This window comes from Macrobrachium nipponense, chromosome 31 (assembly GCF_015104395.2).
Source record: "Macrobrachium nipponense isolate FS-2020 chromosome 31, ASM1510439v2, whole genome shotgun sequence".
In the NCBI taxonomy this organism is placed as follows: domain Eukaryota; kingdom Metazoa; phylum Arthropoda; class Malacostraca; order Decapoda; family Palaemonidae; genus Macrobrachium; species Macrobrachium nipponense.
In genome coordinates, this window is record NC_061093.1 from 59,247,123 (window position 1) to 59,269,622 (window position 22,500).

The 22,500-nt window shown below is 36.3% G+C and overlaps 1 pseudogene; it reads left to right on the forward strand.

Annotated features, from left to right (window-relative positions):
- Positions 1–22,500, forward strand: part of LOC135206874 (glutamate receptor ionotropic, kainate 2-like) — an 80,915-nt pseudogene that overhangs the window by 48,268 nt on the left and 10,147 nt on the right.

A 22,500-nucleotide genomic window follows, 5' to 3' on the forward strand; every position in this document is an offset into this window, starting at 1 on the left:
CATACGGTGCACTGTAGGTTCTTTGCAGCGTGCCTTCAGCCCCTAGCTGCAACCACTTCCGTTCCTTTTACTGTACCTCCTTTTATATTCTCTTTCTTCCATCTTACTTTCCACCCTCCCCTAACACTTGATTCACAGTGCAACTGCTTTGAGGTTTTCCTCCTGTTATACTTTTCAAACCTTTTACTGTCGATTTCCGTTTCAGTGCTGAACGGCCTCGTAAGTCCCAGTGCTTGGCATTTGGCCTAAATTCTATATTCAACTCTTCTAGCTATGTAGTCTCACTGTCATACTGAGATTCGCATCCGTATGAGTCATAAGAATGACATTTCCACGAACATCGTAAGACAGACGTTTGTCGCGAGAACAGGGCAGATCTCTCGAGGCCAAATCAAATAGATGCGGGAAGTTGGAAGCCCGGGATTTCAATCTGGTTCGAGATGGCGAAGTTTTTTTACATATTTCCTTCACACACAGCTCGACCGCCTCCTCCTCCTCCTCCTCCTCCTCCTCCCCATTCCTTTCGGAAACGGCGTTTTCTCCCACGAGCCTTGACTCTTGTGACTCAAGTTCGCTATAGAACTTTCACTAGACTTGAAATTGACTACGGCGAAAGAGAGAGAGAGAGAGAGGAGAGAGAGAGAGAGAGAGATAACCGAATCACACCAAAGAGAGAGAGAGAGAGAAACTGAATCATCAGAGAGAGAGAGAAGAGAGAGAGAGAGAACCTAACCACCAGAGAGAGAGAGAGAGAGAGAGAGCAATGAACGACGTATGTATTCTACATCGATTTCAGACTTTTTGTCAGAATTTATGTTGGCTGGTGAATCTATTTACATTCCACTTTCTTTAACTGATACCGCATTTCAGTTACAGTTTCAGAAAACTCTGTATTCGATATTTTCACGATTACTATTTACTGAGTAATCAATGACAGTAATATCGTGAAAATGTTGAAATCCTTTGTTCTTTCATAAAGCGCTTACAAAAAAAAATATATATATATATATTGTTATTATTATGAAATAGAAATCAAAGGGAGCACCGTCGGTATGTTCCTCGTTAAGTGAGATGCTTCAAGTGACTTGAAAAGAGATTTTATTTCATACAGACGGAATTAACTGCCACTTTTTCTTGCAGGTTTTTATTTTTTTATTTTGCTGCTTTTCAAAGAGAATAAAACACTTTTAGGCAGGAGTTGCTTTTGAAATCTAACTAGCACACACACACACACACACACACACTCGTTTTTTTTTTTAAGTTTCCGGAATCGTCTCGTTGTGTGGATTAAATTGCGCAAACCTTTGTCCTTGATTCTTTTGATAATGGAGCGTATCGTCTACTCGCCGTGGGGTGAAATGCAGTTTATATGACCGCAAATTCTACTTTGGGATTTGGGAAAAGCTTTATTTCAATGATAAACTTAAGTTATTCAGCATGCTTCCCTTTAGAGAAAACAAAATATGCAATCAGGTTTATAGGCAAGACTTGAATGTCGTTTCCTTTAGAGCTTTGCCAATGACTCCCACTATTTTGAAGATCGACTTACATGTAATAACTCCACTGATAAAACTAGCACGAGTTTCTCTTGGACCTCTCAAAGTATGTCCGTCTTTAAGGATAAAATGAAACACACTTCGTGTAACATTAAAAGTAGAATTATATAGATTTCTCAACGTAAGCTTTTTACAAAACACCCGCTATATCGTCCCAGAATCAAGCGTTCTCTTGGACGTCTCAAAGTGTGTCCGTTTTTTAAGGATAATATGACACACGATTCGTCTAACATGAAAAATAGAATCATATATATTTTTCTATGTAAGCTTTTTTAAAAAGACCCCCTTTATCGTCCCATAGCCAAGAACACAGAGAGCCCTCGGTGTTCATCTACTTTAGAGATTTCACTTGGTCTCTACAAAGTCGCTCTACCGCAGAGATTGACGCGGCAGATTCTCTTCCAATTCGGATCGGACCCTCTTCCCCATATTGCAAATAGGATCAAAGGCTTAAGCCTTTGGAATCCAGTATTACTGGGAACATAACTCGCCTATACTTTTTTCTCTCCCTGATACGTCATGGGTCTCACGTGAGGATTCCGCACTTTCGCCCATTTTTTTAATAAACTGTGGATTGCGTCGTGATTTCCTGCTATGCAGTTTAACTTGACAGCTTCTAATAATACTTATTCAGTTTCATGTGACATTTGTATATAGCTATTATATGTTAACCGGTATTTATGCATCTTTTTCCAACAATAAAAATTAAAAAGTTTTAGCAAATAACGCATTCTAGTTGGTTCCAATTATTATATTATTTAGATTATAAAAAAAGTCATTTCAGTATTGCATCAAGATAACTGCATATTACAAGGATGGATGACATACTATAATGTTCTAATTAGAACATTATGATATGATCAGGTTTCAACCATATATAATTACATATAGAATTTCATAATGTAGATATCGATTCTCTCTCTCTCTCTCTCTCTCTCTCTCTCTCTCTCTCTCTCTCTCTCTCTCTCTCTCTCTCCTTGAAATCATTGACAATTTTTACCATATGTACAGCCATCCAGTTATTCGCAATATCGTTAACAATATCTATTCATGTAATAATTTTTTGGCAACAGACACGTTTACGAACAGGCCGTGAATTATTAATGCATAATGGAAATTAGTTCTCTCTCTCTCTCTCTCTCTCTCTCTCTCTCAGCATTATCTATCCTTAACATTGGCAATTTTTACCATTTGTACAGCAATCCAGTTATTTGCTATATCGTCAATAAAATCTATACATGTAACAATTTTTGTTAACAGATATGATTATGAACAGGCCATGAATTATCAATGCATAATGGAAATTAGCTCTCTCTCTCTCTCTCTCTCTCTCTCTCTCTCTCTCTCTCTCTCTCTGTCATCAGACTAAGTTTATGAATAGGCCATGAATTGGAAATTAGTTTTCCATCTGAAACTTTCTCTCTCTCTCTCTCTCTCTATCTACCTATCTATTTATCTATCTATCTCTCCCTCTTTGTGCTTATTTGCATATTAGCAATTATAACTTCTACTTCTGTGGTCCAGGTGGAACCCGACGATTGGCGCCAACTACACCAAATCCTACAAAGAGGTAGAACAGGACATTGTAGAGGAATTATGGAGGAAGAACCTGGTCATTTCGTCCGTATTGGTGAGTTTTTATTCAAAATATTTCCTACTGTAATATACTTCATTTTATCCCCATTGAATAGCAATAATGACAATGATTTTTAGTACCTGAGGCATATCTAGACCGAGGGATTTACTTCAAACTTAGAGAGGAAGATCGTTGGAGAGTCAAGCATTGAATAGCAATAATGACGATGATTTTTAGTACTAGAGGTATATCTAGAGTTATGTCTAGACCGATGGATATATTTTAAACTGAGAGAGGAAGAGAAGATGATTAAATGAGAGTCAAGTCACAGAATTTGGACAGACACGAGAGTGAATGGACAGCTAATGAAAGGTAAAGAACGCAGTAGTACTTGGTGGAGCATAACACCGATGCAAGATGCTTTTATTAATATCCACTGGGCTTTATCGAAGACGTACTTTAAACAGTGTCATAAACTTACGCTACAGTTGTATATACGAAAGTTGATTGCTTCATCGAAGACGTACTTTAAACAGTGTCATAAACTTACGCTACAGTTGTATATACGAAAGTTGATTGCTTCATCGAAGACGTACTTTAAACAGCGTCATAAACTTACGCTACTGACAGGATATGACATCCCTGGGAGGAAAGTAGCCTTCATCGAAGGCAGGTTAGAATTGAGGAATAGGGTGTCGTGTAACACATGATCGTACTGCTATTGAATTATTGTTGCGGTTTGTTGCGAGCTGAAAAAAAAAAAAAAAAAAAAAAAAAAAAACAGGGAGTTGGGACCGAAAAGCAACGTAAATAGCTGTTTGAAAACAGAGATCAGATCTCGAAATTGCTGCGTATTGAGTTAGAATTTTCCTTTTTGGTTACAAATTTCAGTGAATAACGAAGATGAGACAGAGCTAAAAAAAAGAAAAAAAAAAAAAAACACACACACACAGGGAGTTATGACCGAGAACTAACGTAAATAGCTGTTCGGTAACCGAAATCAGATCTCGAAATTGCTGCGTATTATGTTTGTATTTACCTTTTTGGTTACGAATTTCAGAGATTAATGAAGAACGCAAAACCCATCCGCCTCGGTGGCTGGCAGCCCGATGATAATAATCGATGCGAGCATGCAACAGGTAACTGGAGTTTGCCACACAAGTTCCCAAATCACATTTCACGCGTAACCATTTCTCGGTCCCTGTTGTTAAAAAGTGGCGCTTTCACCATATTGGGAACTAATTTCTTGAGTTTAGTTATTAGGTGTTTGAAACCAATACCTGTCAAACTTCAAACATAGATTAATTATAACGAACCAATTGTGATTATTTTTGCCATATACATAAGACGGTACAGTCAATACTGTAATCTATACACGTTTTTTTTTTTTAGTTTCACGTTATTTTCAAAAGCCCCGCTAAGGAATTGTAGTCCCTAACTGATCAAGGATACTCCCACCGGAATAGATGCAATCTCCAGCAGTATACATTTACTTAACCCAAATGTTTTCTAGGAACCATTGTAGACATCTGTTGTATATAGAAGATCCTCATCAAATGATCAGACGTTCATCAAACGATTGGATGAATTTTACCCACATACGAATCCTCAGAAAATTTTTCAAGAATTAACCTCAGCCAACAGACATACCGCTCATGTCCAATATCCGTATCCTTTCTTGTCTAACAACTATCAACAAGCTCGCCTCAGTGGCGTGATCACTATGGCCTTGGCCTGCCACCTCAGTGGCCGCAAGTTCTATTCGCGGGTATTCCACTGAAGACTTAGAGATGTGTATTTCTAGTGATAGAGGCTCGCTCTCGACGTGGTTCGGAAGTCACGTAAAGCCGTTGGTTATTCCCGTTGCTGAATAACCGCTGGTTCCATGCAACGAAAAAACAACGTACAAACAAACAAAACAAACTTCACATCACATCACATCAATTCACATCACAGACTTGTCGAAAATGGGAGCTAAAGGACGCTTTCGAGAGTTCTTAGTTATGTACGTCAAAGTCTGACATTTGAATTAATTGTAGATATAATTCTCCAATAATAAGATTAATCCATTTGGAAATTTCATCGATGTAACAAACAAGCATACAGTCATGGCAGAAGGATCGGTCCACAACTGTAAGCACTCCTTTCCGCACTAGGAAAAGACACACGATCACTGGATGAACTGATAATAATAGCGAGGACACCAGGCTATAGTAGATTCACATCAACCGTGCATTTGATGTGTAGGCAAGTCCCTTACGACGCTCCTGATTGCCTGTTGATAAGCCAATGACAGGCCTGGAAACTCTCAGTCTCTCGAGAGAGTTCACATAGGCAGGATGTATGTTCCACCTCTCCTGAAAGACATATACCTCAGGAGAGATGGAACAAACATCCTGCCTATGTGAACTCTCTCGCGAGAGAGACTGAGTAACCAGCCATGTGATTGGCTTATCAACAGCCAATCAGGAGCGTCGTAAGAGACTGGCCTAGACATCCAATGCACGGCTGATGTGAGTCTACTATGGCGCTCGGGATAAAACCGCCTTGCAGTTCTTAATAACGTAACTAATGCTAGCAATATTTCAGACTTTTTAAAAAAAGCGCAATCAAGTCACACCATCCCTTTGTTCCGTGACTAATTTGATTAACAGCTGACGGGAATTTTTCTTCTCACCCGTGATTAATTTCGTTCAACTTAGCCATCTGACATTATCTCATGTATCCCATTATATTAAGAGTAATGGGGTATAATCATCTTTTGTTATTTGCTCGTGCAAAGGGACACCTTTGCACACACACACACGCGCGCACGCACACACGCACGCATATATATATGTGTGTGTGTGTGTGCGTGTGTGTGTGTGTATGCAAAGGTTTCCTCTTTGCTCACACACACACACTCACACACACACACACACACACACACACACACATATATATATATATATATATATATATATATATATATATATATAATATATATAGATGTGTGTGTGTTTGTGTGTGTAGGTGTATATATATATATATATATATATATATATATATATATATATATATATATATATATATATATATATATATATATATATATATTAGGGCTGTTACCTTGTATAATAAGGCGCCCTATGAGGTAATGTTTGACTTGCGATAATCTTGCGCTAAGTCTGTTGGTTATGCACTTCCATTCTCATTGGAGTGTCTTGGGGTTTCATGATAACTAACGAAGTAAGTATCTTCTTTCATTATGACGACGATGTGTTAAACTCATGATGATTTCTTTCTGATGTGAGGTTCTAGTAGAAAACACGAAGTATCAAAAATACATATATTCTTCTGAGATTACATGATGAATATCAGACAGGGTTGTACAGGTCTGCCAATGACGATGGCTTGATCGCCCTTGCCAACAATGATGGCTAATTCAACTCTGTTTCCACTACCATCTCAGTTACAAGTCATAAAGGAAGCAGACAGTAGCTCGAACATATGAACATACATACAAATGAGGCACGTTACAAGTCACGTAGGCCGTTTGAATTATAGGTCGCGGTAGTTGTCTCAAGCAGGAAGCTTGGACTAATGTTTTCAAAACAAATGAATGACTACAGGTGATGGCACGTCACCTTAGCCTACTTTATTGTCTCTGGTCTGATCACATTCCTGCAAGCAATATGGTTGACCTCTTTAGTTTTAGTTTTTTATATATATGGAATAACATTCCATATTTTTATTTATAAATAAACACTTACTAAAAGCTCGGACAGCTACAGAACCAACCACTGAATATTATTCAAGCTTGACTTGCATTTAACTTATAGGAGTGTGATACAAACACTATGTGAATATATATAGATATATAAAAAATACTAATAAGTAAAAAATAATTCATGGTATACACAAATACAGATTCCAGTAATAAGATATAAGAAACAATATGCACACGATGATATTCGTAAATAAGAGTGATCACGTGATATATACTGATACAGTTTTTCACTTCATCTCTTTAAGATACATATGCTACAGAAAATACTAACATACTCTGATAATTGCGTAGTATAAAGATTAACATGATAAAAATCATATTTTAAATGATAAAAATTCATATATGAATTGATAAAATTTTTTTATGTTTATGCTGATTGATTCGTTGATTTTTATGCTAACTGTTATATATCTGCAGTTATTGGTAAGATAAAAGGTAACAGATTGATTATAGGCTACCTGATTTATTTATACGTATGTATATGGATTCATATAATTATGATTAATATATGTGCACTTTAAATAGATTCCTAGTGCGTACACGCAAAGATATATTTCGACTCTATTACTTATGATCATTTATATATAGATTCCTAGTGCGTACACGCAAAGATATATTTCGACTCTGTTATTTATGATCATTTATATATAGGATACATGATACTTTATATATAGGATACATGACCGAGGTTATACTACCACACATTTAACTAGTGTTCGAACAACTTTTCGTTCATTACACAGTTCCAGACAACCACCTATAGCCAAATGAAATGGCCAATTCCAAATGGTTAAAACAAGGGGAAAATTGCCTGGCGGGGTCCAACGTTCTATTTCGGCTTCATACTTGTTCTGTGCATCCTAAGCCACACGAATACGTTCACGATGAATCATCCCCAGCACGAGTCCTTCGCTAGCAACGTAGAGTTGAATATCCTTCTGGTCGTAATTGTCGGAAGTATGTCCCTTTTGTAGTCGATTTCCGACAGCCGCCGGAGCATTCTGCATTAAAACGAGATTAACGATGGGATACGGGTGTCAGTCGAAGAAGTCCATGAAATAAGCTTGTTCACTTATGATGGTGCTTATTCCTTTCACATTGTAGGCGGTTGTTACTTGATTGCAGTCGTCCGCAGTGACAAATGATTTTTTGAAGTTGCGATGTGAAACTCTCGTACTGCAGGATACTGTAACCAGGTTCCATTAATCAGCCTGAAAGTGAAATTATACTTGTCACAAGGGCAAAGTAATTTCAGACAACATCAAATACGGGAGGGAGAAAGCCATTTAGAACCAGACTTAACCCACATGAATTTGCTGATATTTTATGGAATTCAAAAGAGTCAGCTGTACAAACTTTTTTATCCATGGCATTAACAATGAGTGAACCTATCCAGGTCTATGATGACTGTAAAAATATCCATAATTATAAAAAATAAACAGATATCAATACGAATCCCCAAAAAAATTTGATATTACTGATAGTAAGTTACTAGACAAAGAAGTGGAAAACGGAGCTATTTGTAAGATTGCCAGGCAACATAAGAGTCAAACAGAATATCAATTTCTCGCGCGCATCCTCTGAGGTTAATTTTTAAAACTCTATTAATAGGCAGGAGATGCAACGAAAGAACCCACTATGTAACTAATTTCTATGTAAACTTTGGGTTTTTCAAAAAAATGTGACATTTTCCCATGAATGTGATTTACTTGAATTGTAATAGGCTAATGTTGAAAGTAAATTTTTCATATACATGACCTGATACTTCTAAATGTCCGTTTACCAATATCATAAGCTGAGTTATTGACTCTAATTGTCTATGAGGTTCAGAAAAAATTAATTCATTTTGATGTTATAGAAATTCTATTTGCTTATTTTGTTCATTAATTTTAAAACGATTGCAAGTCCTTAACTAAACTGCATTGCACACGGATAGACACTTGTACCTAACGTCTGCCTTGCCCATGAGAAGTTCGGGCTAAGCATTCCTCTCTCCAGTCAACCTGCTTTGCAAGCGGTTTATTGAGGTTAAAAGGAAAAATGCTGATCCGGCAACGCGTCATACACCTTCAGAACTGATGACGTCGTCACCTGGCAGGAGATTGCTCTCAGCCAGCTAAGAGTTACGTTACTTGCTGTAATAAATACGACTTTAGTATAAATTGGGTATTTTTTTTTTAATACTCCACCCCAACGAGAAGAATGTCTGAAAAAAAAACAGTACCAAAATTGAACAATATATTAGTTTCATATTGGAAATCTGCATGATTGTAAATAAATTTAATTATGTTAAATTAGATATTCCTTATTCAAACTAATGAAAAAAGGTTTCCATACAAATTCTATATATATTATTTGCCCTGTAAGATCCATATAGGATTATTCCATAGATATACATTTTCACTTCTAGACTTCCTGACTTTAAAAACTATTCTATTTTATTTTATTTTATTTATTTATTTATTTATTTTTTTTTTTTTTTTCATTGACTACGAATATAAATCACCGGGACAGACAATATGTCAGTAGGTTTTGATATGTGTTTGAACTTTTAGCTTACTTGTCATTACTAAAGCGTTAAGTTAGAGTTCAAATCTTTATGCATATATATTTGGATATTTAATTAACCTATGGTTACGTTTTGCTTATTGATTTTATCGTGATTCATTTTCGTTATAATTTGTAACCCTTCTGACTTCTTACGGAGTGTATTATATCGACTCCACTTGTATCCAAACTCATTTTATTTTTTATATTTATTCATTTATATATATTTTTTTTATATATATTTGATAAATTAATGGTTGGGTTGAATATGTGGAAAAGTGTTCTAGCGGCGTACTGTATAAGGCTACTCGCGGTATCAATTCTATAGATACAAGATATGAATGATAAAGGTATTTAAAACCGCGAAAACCGCCATAATCCAGTTCGGATCCAATATCACGAGTTGTAACTCGTAAGACATTGACACTTTCCTATTTATCCGTTCTACCAAACCGATTGACTCTGGGTGATAAGATATAGTACTGGTTTTCTTAATGGAAAGGAATTCACACAGCGAGTTAAGGAGATTATTATTGATTTACACCACCCAAGTCAGAGATTATTATGTGTTGAATTCCATGTTTACTGATTTAACAGTCATAAATATTCCTAACACACTCAATTGCGGTGTTTGTTTTTAGTGCTATTAATTTTATATAACGTGTCAAGGAACTATTAACACTAAGAAGTGTTTATTTCCTCTGTCAGACTCCTAATTCTACGTATATTCTTTCACGGATTGATTTGTCATAGGATAGGCCCCTAAACTGACAGGTGTCTTAGTGTATCCCTTGTTTTCATGACACGTGTTACAATTAGTTATGTGCGTTTTATATCTGTAAGCATTGTTGGCCAGTAAAACAGTGATTTGGCTTTCTGTGACATAATAGAGAACCCTGGATGACGGAATGCAACCAGTTTAGGACGATTGGTATGAAAGAGATTACTACTACCTGGTCGTTAGTCACCTGCTGTGTTCTTCGGGTTTTCCTCGTCACGGACCTACATAAAATATTATATTTGATTACACAACTCTGATACACATACTTTAAATATACTTTTGCTTTAGGGTTTCCATTCGAAGTATTTATTGTTTTGCTTAGCTGCTGACCCTTTTTCCGTTCGAAGTGTTTATTGTTTTGCTTATTGCTGCTGGCCCTTGTTTTGTTCAGTTTGTAACAGTTCTGCGCTCCAACCCAGCTATTAAATGCTCGCGATCTCTTGGGTTAATGAATTTTCTTGTTTAGATACGGTTTTAACAATAGGCACGGATGTTTCTATATCTTTTAGTCCAATTAATGGTTCTTTGCAGTATGGTGCGGGATTGCGGGATAATGCGTCAGCTATGATATTTGCTTTCCCAGGTAGATATCTTAACTTGGCTCCAAAGACATGAATGATCATATGCCAACGAGTTCCTTTGGGACTGTGTTTAAAGCCTTTGAAAAAACTTGGTATTGGACTTTATGGTCAGTAAGGATTTTATCAGGATAGCCGTAGATTATGAACTTAAAATGTACTAGTGAGTTAACGATACCTAGCCTTTCCTTGCCTATTACTGCATATTTACTTTCAGAGGGCTTTAGTTTATGTGAATAAAAAGCTATAGGGAAGAACTGTTTATCATATTGCTGAAGTAGTACCCCTCTTACCCCTTGGTCTGAGGCGTCTGTTGCAATAAAAAAAAAATCCTTATTCAAATCAGGGTTTTTTAAGTTAGGTGAGCTGCATTATTCCACTTTTAAGATATCGAACGCCTGTTGATGCTTTTTAGACCATAATAAATCTACGCCCTTCTTCGTAAGGTCTCTTAAAGGAGCTGTCATGATTGAAGAGTTACATATTTACATGCGATTGTAATACCCACTACAGCGCAAAAGTGCTGTATCCCCCTTTTTATGTTAATAGGTACCGGAAGTTATGAATAGCCGACACCTTACCATGGACTATTTTAAGACCTTGACTAGACACATAAAAACTAGATAAACATGTTCGGTTTTTTAAAACTCACATTTAGATATTTTACTCTGAGATTATTTATCTTTGTCTCTGTAGCACTAGCTCTAGTTTATGTGAATGTACTTCTAAGGTATTAGAAAAGATTACAAGACCAACCAATAGGCATGTTGCGTATCCCCTAAAAGTCTCCCAACACTATATTGTAATTGGGGCGCAACGTAAGCCGGAGGCATACGTAAAAATTGATAATGTCCCCTGAGTGTGCTAAAAACGATGTATGAGGTACAATCACTTAGGTAATGATATCTGGTGAAAGCCTTTAAGTAAGTCCAATCGTTTTCTTGTTTAAGCGACAGAAATCTGCGCAGATACGCCAAGTCCGATCTTTTATGACATGACGTTTGAGAGAAAAGTTATATGGGCTATTTGATTTCCTAATGACTCCTATTACTAACATTTTTCAACTTCATCATTTATCTCTATTTTGAAATTTCATTGGGAGTCTATACGAAGGTACGTATATAGCTTTATGTTTGTCCTTAGACCGTATTTTGTTTTCAATAACATCCGTTTTACTCCCAGAGATCACTCGCTAGTGGAGAAACTTCCTGGTATTCAGATAAAAGATAAAAAAAAAAATTTCTGCTGAATCACCTCTGCTTGAATAACTTTACGGATATTACTTTAGATAGAGTATAAGAGAGATTCATCTACAACTGATTGGGCGTGATTAAAAATTAGCAATAATAAAAAAATGCGATATTTATAACTTCCGTATCCACGATATGTATAGGTTTGTGGATCACTAGATTTAACTTGTTGCTGCGAGTCAACCGTGTCTAGGGCTTTGTTCGCAGAAATCGTTATATTTCAGAGTGTCGGGAAGGATTAAAATTTCAGATCCCAGCAAAGTCTTTTTACACGCACTAAGACATTCGAGGGTGCATGCGTCTCGAGATTTTTGCATGCAAACTGCGACTGCGGTTGTGGGAGAATTCTGTTGGGTCGTTGAACAATATCACGATTTATGAGACAAATTATTTGTTCCTCTATACAAGTTATTATTTGATTAACTGTCTCTTTTTGTTCAAACGGATTCTAATATGTTTGAAGGTTTATAGAATTTTCCTTTGATAAACACGCCTTATTTTGCAGGAGGTAAGATAATATTTTGTATACCCCTAGATTGATATCTTACAATTACGCTATATACAGATCAATGTTTTTTATAACTATAGAGGTATCTGTAAGCGCTCGCTTATCTGGACTTCTCAATAGGGAAGTTTGAACAACAGACGGTGAGTCCGTAAATACAGGATATTACGTGTACTAAAGGAATCAAACAAGATATTCTAATTTTTACGGCGCGTACAGTCGGGCTTAATCCACCACTACTTATAATAACTTATTGTATAAAATTACGAGAACCTGCTCTGATTACTTGATACAGTCGTGTGATTCATAGGAAAATTCCTTTATAAATTAAAAAGGTATTGGCATAAAAGAAAGGTATGGCATAAATAATCCAACATAGTTTTCCTCTCCGCTGAAGTCGCTTATGTGGAATGTGCTATGCTTTGAACACTCGGCAGATTTAACTGACCCTGACCATCTGACTAGATGACACAGTAACCAAGTTTGCTTAAGCACGATTTGTTTGATTCTGATATATAGGGCTACTGTTTACCATCGGCAACGTATTGTGTGTTTTTAGCATTCTGTTGTTGGGTTACGTATAAAGCAACGAACGTATGAATGACGAACTATTAGGAATTGAGCGATTACTATTAAGACAAGTTATCTCTACTGCATTCAATATTAAATGTTTGTGCTTGTTGTTGTTTACTTCATTCTTTGCTAAAATTTGAAATAGTGAGGGATCCTGGTCAGCGCATTTAGTTCTGAAAGTTTTACAGACTGTTATTCCTTGCAATCTAGCCGTATTTTTAAAGTTAAGTTGAGTCATTGAGGTTCGATATTTTACGCATATAACTAAAAAAAACTCAAGGCTAAAACTGCTATCGGGACCTTGCACCGGAGTCTTTATTGTCCTGACCCGAAATAGTGTTACCTCTAATTTATCTAGATTTGTACGGGTGTTCCACTTGTTTTTGTGTGTTTTCTTATCACTACGGTGCATAACAACGCTATCCATGCATCTGTATAAATACAGACGTCCACTGCATAAACGCATATTCACTGTTTAAATGATTTGTTACGTAAAGGATTAATAATCACCCAAAATGATAAAATTAACACAGTATATGATTATGATATTCAGTAGAACTTCTGGAAACAGAAACTCAAAGATAAAAAACTTGCAGTAGCGAAATCCAATGATGTAGATAATTTCTGTAAAAAAGTAGATTAAGAATGTCTCGTAACTTCAGCCACAGGAATAACGAAAATTCGACCTGTAAAGGAAACACTCAAAGTTACTCCCAATGAATAAAAGACTGTACTTAGCTTGATTTCGTGGAAGTCACGGTGTTCCCATAACGATACACGGCCTTGACCCTCCTGTTTAGCGGATGACCTGGTTTGGCTTCAGTTTCCCCCCGTGGCGCGTTGTTTTGGATGATCCCGTGTCCTTTGAAGATCCCATGCTGAAGACGCGTTTGGTTTGTTTCTTGAAGTTATGTATTGCTGAACACGCTCACTAAACGATGATACTAAGTCGCTTGAAGAATCTCTTGCTTTCGTCGTCGTTGATTTCTGATATGATACATTATTCGTTATTCTTCGGAAGACGTTGAAGAGTTCTTGTTGTTTTCTGAAGTCGCTCACTAAACGATGATACTAAGTTGCTTGAAGAATCTGTTGCTTTCGTCGTCGTTGACTTCTGATATGATACATTATTCATTATTCTGGTTTTTCTTCGTTAGGCGTTGTAGAGTTCTTCTAGTAGTCTGCCACCAATATTAGGGATTACATATATATATATATATATATATATATATATATATGTGTGTGTGTGTGTGTGTGTGTGTGTGTGATTGTGTCTGTGTGTGTGTGTGTGTACATATATATACATAATGTTCGTGTATTTATGTGTATATTCACCAGACGATGGTTCCAGAATGCTCTTCCCATCTGTATCTCATTCTTTTTCTTTTTTTTACGGCAGCCCTCTTGAGTCGACTTTACTACAACAGTGGGTTTAAAAGATTGTCCCTGAGAGTCGAGAAATTCAAATAGTGTAATTTGTACTTATGTTTAAAATTCTGTCCGCAGTCGCTAGATGTCCAAGCATATTTCTGTAGAAACCGAAACAGCGTAATGTGCTGTTTTACGATTCAGGTCACGAGTCCGTGACTGGAATATTTGCAGCAGGATCTCAAGCGGCTTTCTCGTGCTTCTCTCCCTCGGAGTAATTGACTTTACGAATAAGTTAACGACACTTGGCAACTGATGAAACAGTTAATTGCGACATCCAGCTATAGTAGTAGATTCACATCAACCGTGCGTTTGATGTCTAGGCAAGTCCCTTACGAAGCTCCTGATTGGCTGTTAATTAGCCAATGACAGGGCTTGAAACTCTCAGTCTCTCTCGAGAGTTCACATGGGTAGGATCTATGTTCCACCTCTTCTGAGAGATACTTTTGAAAGACGTATCCCTCAGGCTAGGTGGAACATATATCCTGCCTATGTGAACTCTCGATAGAAAGACTGAGAGTGTCCAGCCCTGTGACTGGCTTATCAACAGCTCCTCCCAGATGAGAATTCTAAGAGCTCTTTCCATTTTTCTTCTTTTTATCGTAAGGAACCCCCCTACGTCATGCTACAGGAGGACCTCGGACGGGGGAACAGACAGCCAGCAACGCCTCGAGGGTTTCTGCATTGACCTCATAAGGGAGATTTCTCAAATGCTCCTCTTCAACTACACCGTGAAATTGGCAGATGACGGAACCTACGGAATGTTCGACGCTGACTCCGGGAGATGGAACGGAATGATTCGGGAGTTGCTGGAACAGGTGAGGTTAAATCAGTTCAAGTCAGGTTGCATTACAGCGTACGAATATTTGCGCTGGAAAGTTTGTACTCAAATAATTGTACAGTAAAAAATGGACGTGATGAAAGATCCCCCATGACAGCGTAGGAATATTCCTACTGGAATGTTTGTACTCAAATATGGTCAATAACGAATGGGGACTGACAGAAGACCTTAATTACCGCGCAATGATGCCCATACAATGATTGTCGTTGTTTTAGATTTAGTTGGCCTTATGCCAGCACGAGTTCTTGCACATAGAGCAGACGGTAGACATATAATGATCATACTCTTTTTATTACGTTAATGACCCTTGAGTATATTGGGGAGTGGTTTGGTAATATTCTCTTATTATTCATAATTAACATCATGCATATTTTTCCGTTTAACTTGTCGTTGTTAGGCTTACATATATAATATCTATATATATATATATATATAATATATATATTATATATATTATATATATATATATATATATATATATATCCATTATATATATATAATTATATATATATATATATATATATATAATTATATATATATATATATATATATATATATATGTGTGTGTGTGTGTGTGTGTGTGGGGTGGGGATGTGTATGTGTGCGGTACGTATGCTTGAGCGTTTTTCTATATTCGTATATGTGTTCCTAATATTCCTTCTTATCACAATTTTGCCAAATAGGAAGGGCCGTATCAAGCATAAAATTTTCTTTGTTTTATCGATTCGCCTTCCAGAAAGCAGACCTCGCTATCGGCGATCTCACCATCACTCACGAAAGGGAGCAAGTCGTCGACTTCACCGTTCCTTGGATGAACTTAGGCAAGTATTGACAACCGGTAATGTTCTCTAAAGTTATACAAAGTAAGTCAGCAACGAAATCTCAAATCTGGTTTTGGAAACTTACAAATTACCTTAGGAGTGAGTGTTGAAGGACGATGTGCAACAGTTGTGTTGTCAGATTGGTACTACAGTGTTGAAGTTTCTCAGGAAATCTTTTGGTGTAAGGACTAGGCCTAGTGGTGGACCGATAATGTTGTCTAAAGTTAAATATGCAAAGTAAGCAACGAAATCTCAAAAAATTGCTTTTGAAAAACTTTCAAAAGACCTAAGGAGTGATTGTTGTGGACGACCTGTAGCAGTTAGTGTCCGTCACAAAATGGTACTACAGCCTTGCAGTTTCTCAGCAAATCTTTAGGTGTCAGGAATAGGCCTAGTTGTATAAAGATGAATATGCAAAGTAAGTCACAACGATATCTCAAAAAATTAGTATTGAAAAACCTCAAAAGACCTTAGGAGTGATTGTTGGGGACGATGTGTCGCAGTGGTGTCGTCAGAATGGTACTATAGTCTTGCAGTTTCTCAGGAAATCTTTAGGGCGTCAGGCCTAGGCCTAGTGGTGGATTGGTAGGGTCGTAGGCCGAGAATAATCCACAGACCTCTGAAACATGAGTCGATGGCTTTGTATATACACAATAATTGCTCGGTCTCAGTTCCGACTTCCTTTGTTCATTCGTTCCTGCCTTACATTCCCCCCTCCAGGTGTCAGCATTCTGTACAGGAAATCGTCCAAAAAGACGTCAGTCTTCTACAGGTTCCTGTCACCCGTCTCAGCTGACGTTTGGCTCTCTGTGGCCTCTGCCTATCTGGTGGTGTCGGTAATGCTCTTCACCATTGCGAGGTAAGTAAGCTCTCTCTCTCTCTCTCTCTCTCTCTCTCTCTCTCTCTGTATACTTCTCAGCTCTTGCATCCACGTTTAATTTTACTCCTCTCCCTCATTATGTTTCCCTTCTTTTTTATCTATACCAAAGAAATGATATTTATCTAACATTTCTAAGTATTGAGGAAATATCTTATGGAAGATTTATTTGCCGATGAAAACAGAAGAATATTCCCAGTTGAAAAGAAAGTTTCCTTCGGGTGAAGATTTACGAGATAACTAAATATATTATGTCCGCAAATCGTTCATAAGAAATGGGCACGTCTGAATTTTTTCCCCTATTTTTCTATACAGGTTTCAGTGTTATTCTTAGATTTAATATCTGAGTACCATTAGAAATTTTTTTCTTGTTTTTTATAAAGCCATTTAGTGTTTTTATTTTTTTTATTACGTTTTCCACATTGAAGACAAAAACGCTGTAACTGCAAGTAGAATTTATCCCGTTTTCTATGCAGATTTTCGCCCTATGAGTGGACCGAATCACATCAGTGCGATACGACAGAAGGAAGAATAAACGAGTTCTCGCTCCTTGGCTCTTTTGGTTCTGTTTTGGCTCCCTCGTCCAGCAAGGAGGAAATACATTGCCTAGGTAAAAGTTCTAACTCACTATATCACAGTAAAGCTAGCCTCAGTGATGCATTTTTGTAGACTAACTCAAACAACACACAGATACTTTCCCACACCGAGATACAGAGAAGGGCAAAAGGAGGAGGAAGACATTTCAGGTCAAGCGGTTCAATGTTCAAAATTAAGGTTTCAGAATTCGCGCACGTCCAAATGTCCTATTTTATTAAGCCACCTACTGCAATGACAACCTTGTATCATTTTTATTTATTCTTTTACATTAACCTGGTCAGTGCCTTGGCGATGAAGAATATATTTCACACCTTACAGAAATGCCAGAGTTCACCTATGTACATTTGAATTGAGATGTTGCAAAATATATGTTTAAAGCCCTTGACAGCGACCATACTGTATACATACCATTAACAGAGGTGGTGCTTGCAGGATCATTGTCATCTTAAAACTATTCTTCAGCGCTATACAGACACAATCTGTCAAACCATACTGCAGCTGCTAAAAGAAACCACAGACTATATTCACGAGTGATACAGTTTCAAACACCTCCAGATTGCTCAAGCTGTTAGTACCTTAAATTCCTGAAAACAAAAAAAAAAATGCTGGATTTTTTCCTAACCTTCACTAGACTTCAAGAAACCATTTAATATTCGGATATACCATATGCTAAGTTCACAGGACATGAGAATTCTAATTAATACATCAAAGAGTTTATCAGGAAAAACAAAAAACTATATGTTTTTTTTTTATTCTAGCCTTCACAAGACTTCAAGAGATCTTTTACCGTTCAGAAATACCATATTCTAAGTTCATAGGACATGAGAATTCTTATAAACACATCAAAAAAGTTTATCAGAAAAAAAAAAATGCTGGTTTTTTTTTTTCAAACCTTCACAAGAATTTAAGAGACCACTCACCATTCAGAAATACAATGTCTTAAGTTTATAGGACTTGGGAATTCCTATAAACAAATCAAAGAGTTTATCAGTGTGGCGCTTTGTGAAAACAACCAGCTCAGCTTGTCTTCTCTCACCTTCTTAGGGCCATTTCTACCAGGATCATCGCGGGTGTCTGGTGGTTCTTCACCTCATCATGATCTCCTCCTACACCGCCAACTTAACAGCTTTCTTAATGGCTGAACGCCTCGAAACATTGGTGGAATCAGTTGACGATTTGGCCAAGAGCCAAATCCAATACGGTACCTTAAACGGAGGATCTACCTGGAACTTCTTCAGGTAAGGAAAGAAAGGGTGGATAGAAGAATTTCTCCTTGCTTACATCAACAGCTTACTTTTCCACATTTTACATATTCTCAGGGTCAACTGAGATCACATCATCTGCTTACTTTTTAACATTTTACATCATTCTCAGGCTAATTGAAATGTCATTCAACCATAAGTTTGAGGTTCTGACAGGACATTGAAAAGCATTCCACACACTTGCATTATCAGCTTCCATACCTTTACCAAACTCCTCAGAAAATTACGCTATTCAAGCCACTAACTTTGGGGATTTATGATCGCTGATGACACACGTATTAATTTTCAGTAGAGTGTTTGCTTAATTGGCTGTAGAAGAAATGAATTGTTGTGGGAGTCATTTCACTGCTTTAAATCGTCCCTATTTCTCACACAACATCTAAAGCAACTGTGCTGACAACTCAGCAATGAGCTCGTCCTTTTGCTTGGCGAGATTTCTTTTCTATGCCTTTTTTTTTTAGCTGCCTGGCTGGAAAAAGTCGTTAGTTTGCCTGTTCCCATCGCCTTCCACAACTACTAGAAATCCGCTTTTCCCCATTTTTTCAGGACGTCCAAACTGGCCATATACCAGAAGATGTTCAATTTCATGGAGTCCCAGACCCCTACGGTGTACTCGACCTCTAACGAAGATGGGGTGAGCAAAGTGCTGAAGGGAGACGGTCAGTATGCCTACATCATGGAGTCTCCGAGCATCGAGTTCGTTGCGACCGAGAGGCACTGCGACCTCATTCAAGTAGGAGGACTTCTGAATTCGAGGAGTTACGGCATTGCTTTGCCTCCAGGTAAGACTGGCAAAGTATAAGACGTTGATGGTAAATATTTAAGTAACTATTCATTGAACATGAACTTTCCTCATAGTTTTACTCATTTTGAGCGACTGCATTTTTAGGTACTTAGCTAAATACTATTGAGCCTTTTGAGTATATCTTTAAGTAATTGTTCATCGAAAATAAACTTTCCTCATAGAGTTTTACTCATTTTGAACGATTGCATTTTTAGGACTTACCCAAATACTGCTTGAGCCTTTGAAGACTAACCTAATCCATGGTTCGCATCCTTCTTGAATGAGGGATTTCGCCCGGGAAGTGCTCAGCCTGTATAAATAAGTTCAGATAGAGTTTGCATATAATATTTTGATCAACTGAATCATTTGAGAATTTCAACAAAAACTGATATAACCTTTTAAATACTATACGTTAACTACTTTGACCTAAAGTTATGATCCTTCCTGAATCTGGGAGTATCACTCCAGAATCACAGGTAACTCACAGAGTTTTGTGATCCGTCCCCAAAGAATAGTCAACCTTCTCATTCTCTATCCAGCTAAACAGAATATTTTTAGATACACTCATTAATCAAAGACTCGCTAGAAGTGATCGTCGGTCTTCGAAGAATGAGGAAAATTTATGTACGATTCTCTGTGTTATAAGGACCTAAAAAGTTGAAGAAAATATTAGTAAGAAAATATTCCAGCCGAATATATATATATATATATATATATATATATATATATATATATATATATATATATATATATATATATATGTATATATATAATATATATATATATATATTATATATATATATATATATATAATATATATATATATACATATAATATATATATATATATATATATATATATATATATATATATATATATATATATATAATATACATATATATATACAGATATATATTACATAAAGTATTATGCTTTTCCAGAAATAAAATCTTTGTATGCATACCATTAAAATTCTTCCCATAGATACTAAGAAAGAGTTAAATTACTCACTCTCTCTCTCTTTCTCACCGACCCCAAACACTCTCTCTCTCTCTCTCTCTCTCTCTCTCTCTCTCTCTCTGCAGGCTCGCCTTACAGAACGCTTATTAACTCGGCCCTGGTGAAGCTACAGGAGACGGGACGGCCTTACCGACCTGAAACACAAGTGGTGGAAGGTGGAAAGAGGCGGTGGTGCTTGCCAGGTTAGTTTGCCAATAAATTCAACAGATTGGCGCGAAAAAAATTCGCGCCATTTTACGAAAAAGATTTTTCTACATTTTTGTTCAAATTAGTAATTTTTTTTTTTTGTTTTTTTTTTTTTTTTTTGCTTCTTTTTCCTGAGACCCGAAGCATTTCACAAGTTCACGTTTATATATATATATATATATATATATATATATATATATATATATATATATATATATAGATATATATATATATATATATATATATATATATATATATATATATATATATATATATATATATATATATAAGCGAATACCACGGGAATGATAGTCAGGAATCCAAGCGCTTTTTGTCTTTATTCAGACATCGTCAAGGAGCTACTAAAGTACAATCGGAGAGGAAGGCCTCAGGTACAAACAAGATCAGGAATACCAGATGGTTAATTATCAAAAGGGTAAAAATTAAAAGGGATAATCCAGGATTATCGGATATCACACGGTCACAAACTTAAACAGATTCTGACCCTAACCGAAATTACAAAGTATCTTTACAGTCCAAAATATGTAAAAACTGAATATATTAATTTTGTTGCTTATATTTATCTACAACTTTTTCATTATGAAAGCATCAAGTTTAAATAAACCAAGACTTAAATTTAGAACATTTCTATTATTTGACTTGATAAAACAAGATTCAATGATATTCCTTTTAACTGTGTCATTACATGGGACTAAGGCTCTTGCTCGACTCCAGTTAATAGGATGGTCTAAATCTCTCATATGTACAAATAATGCATTCGATATTTGCCCAGTTCTCACAGAATATTTGATGTTGCTTAAGACGCTGTGAAAGAGATTTGCCAGTCTGTCCGTAATAGATTTTATCACACTTTTTGCAAGGAATTTCATATATGCAGCCTGGAAGATCTTTAGGAGAATTTTTGATTACTAAACTCTTGACATTTTAATATTACTGAAAACAACATTTATGTTAAAAAGCTTTAAAATTCTAGGAATATCTAAAAACCTTTCATCATAAGGTAATTTTAGAACGTTTATGCTTACTAAATTCAAGTTGTCATTAGTTGAATAAAATGTTTTTCTAGCTCTTTTCCATGCCACATCTACAAAAAGTCCCTTGGGTATTTAAGTTTCAATGCAATATCAATAAATAGTTTTAATTTCAGCGTCAATAAACTGCGGGCTACAGACACGTAAAGCCCTTAGGAACATCACAGAAAAAAACAGAGAATTTAACATTTTGATGGTGATTGGAGTAGTAATGAACAAAAGAGGCAATATTAGTTGATTTTCGAAAGGCTGAAAAGGTGAAATTTCTATCATTTCTATGGACAGTTACATCAAGAAAATTCAAATTACAATTTCTTTCTTCCTCTACAGTAAATTTTTATAGAATGGACTAAATTATTGAGATTATTAAGTAATTCCTGGAGGTTTTCGTGAACTGGCCAAATACAGAAGATATCATCCACGTATCTAAACCAAATAACTTTTTGGGGCAAAATTCTGGTAAGAGTTTTGTCTCAAAAAACTTCCATTTAAATATT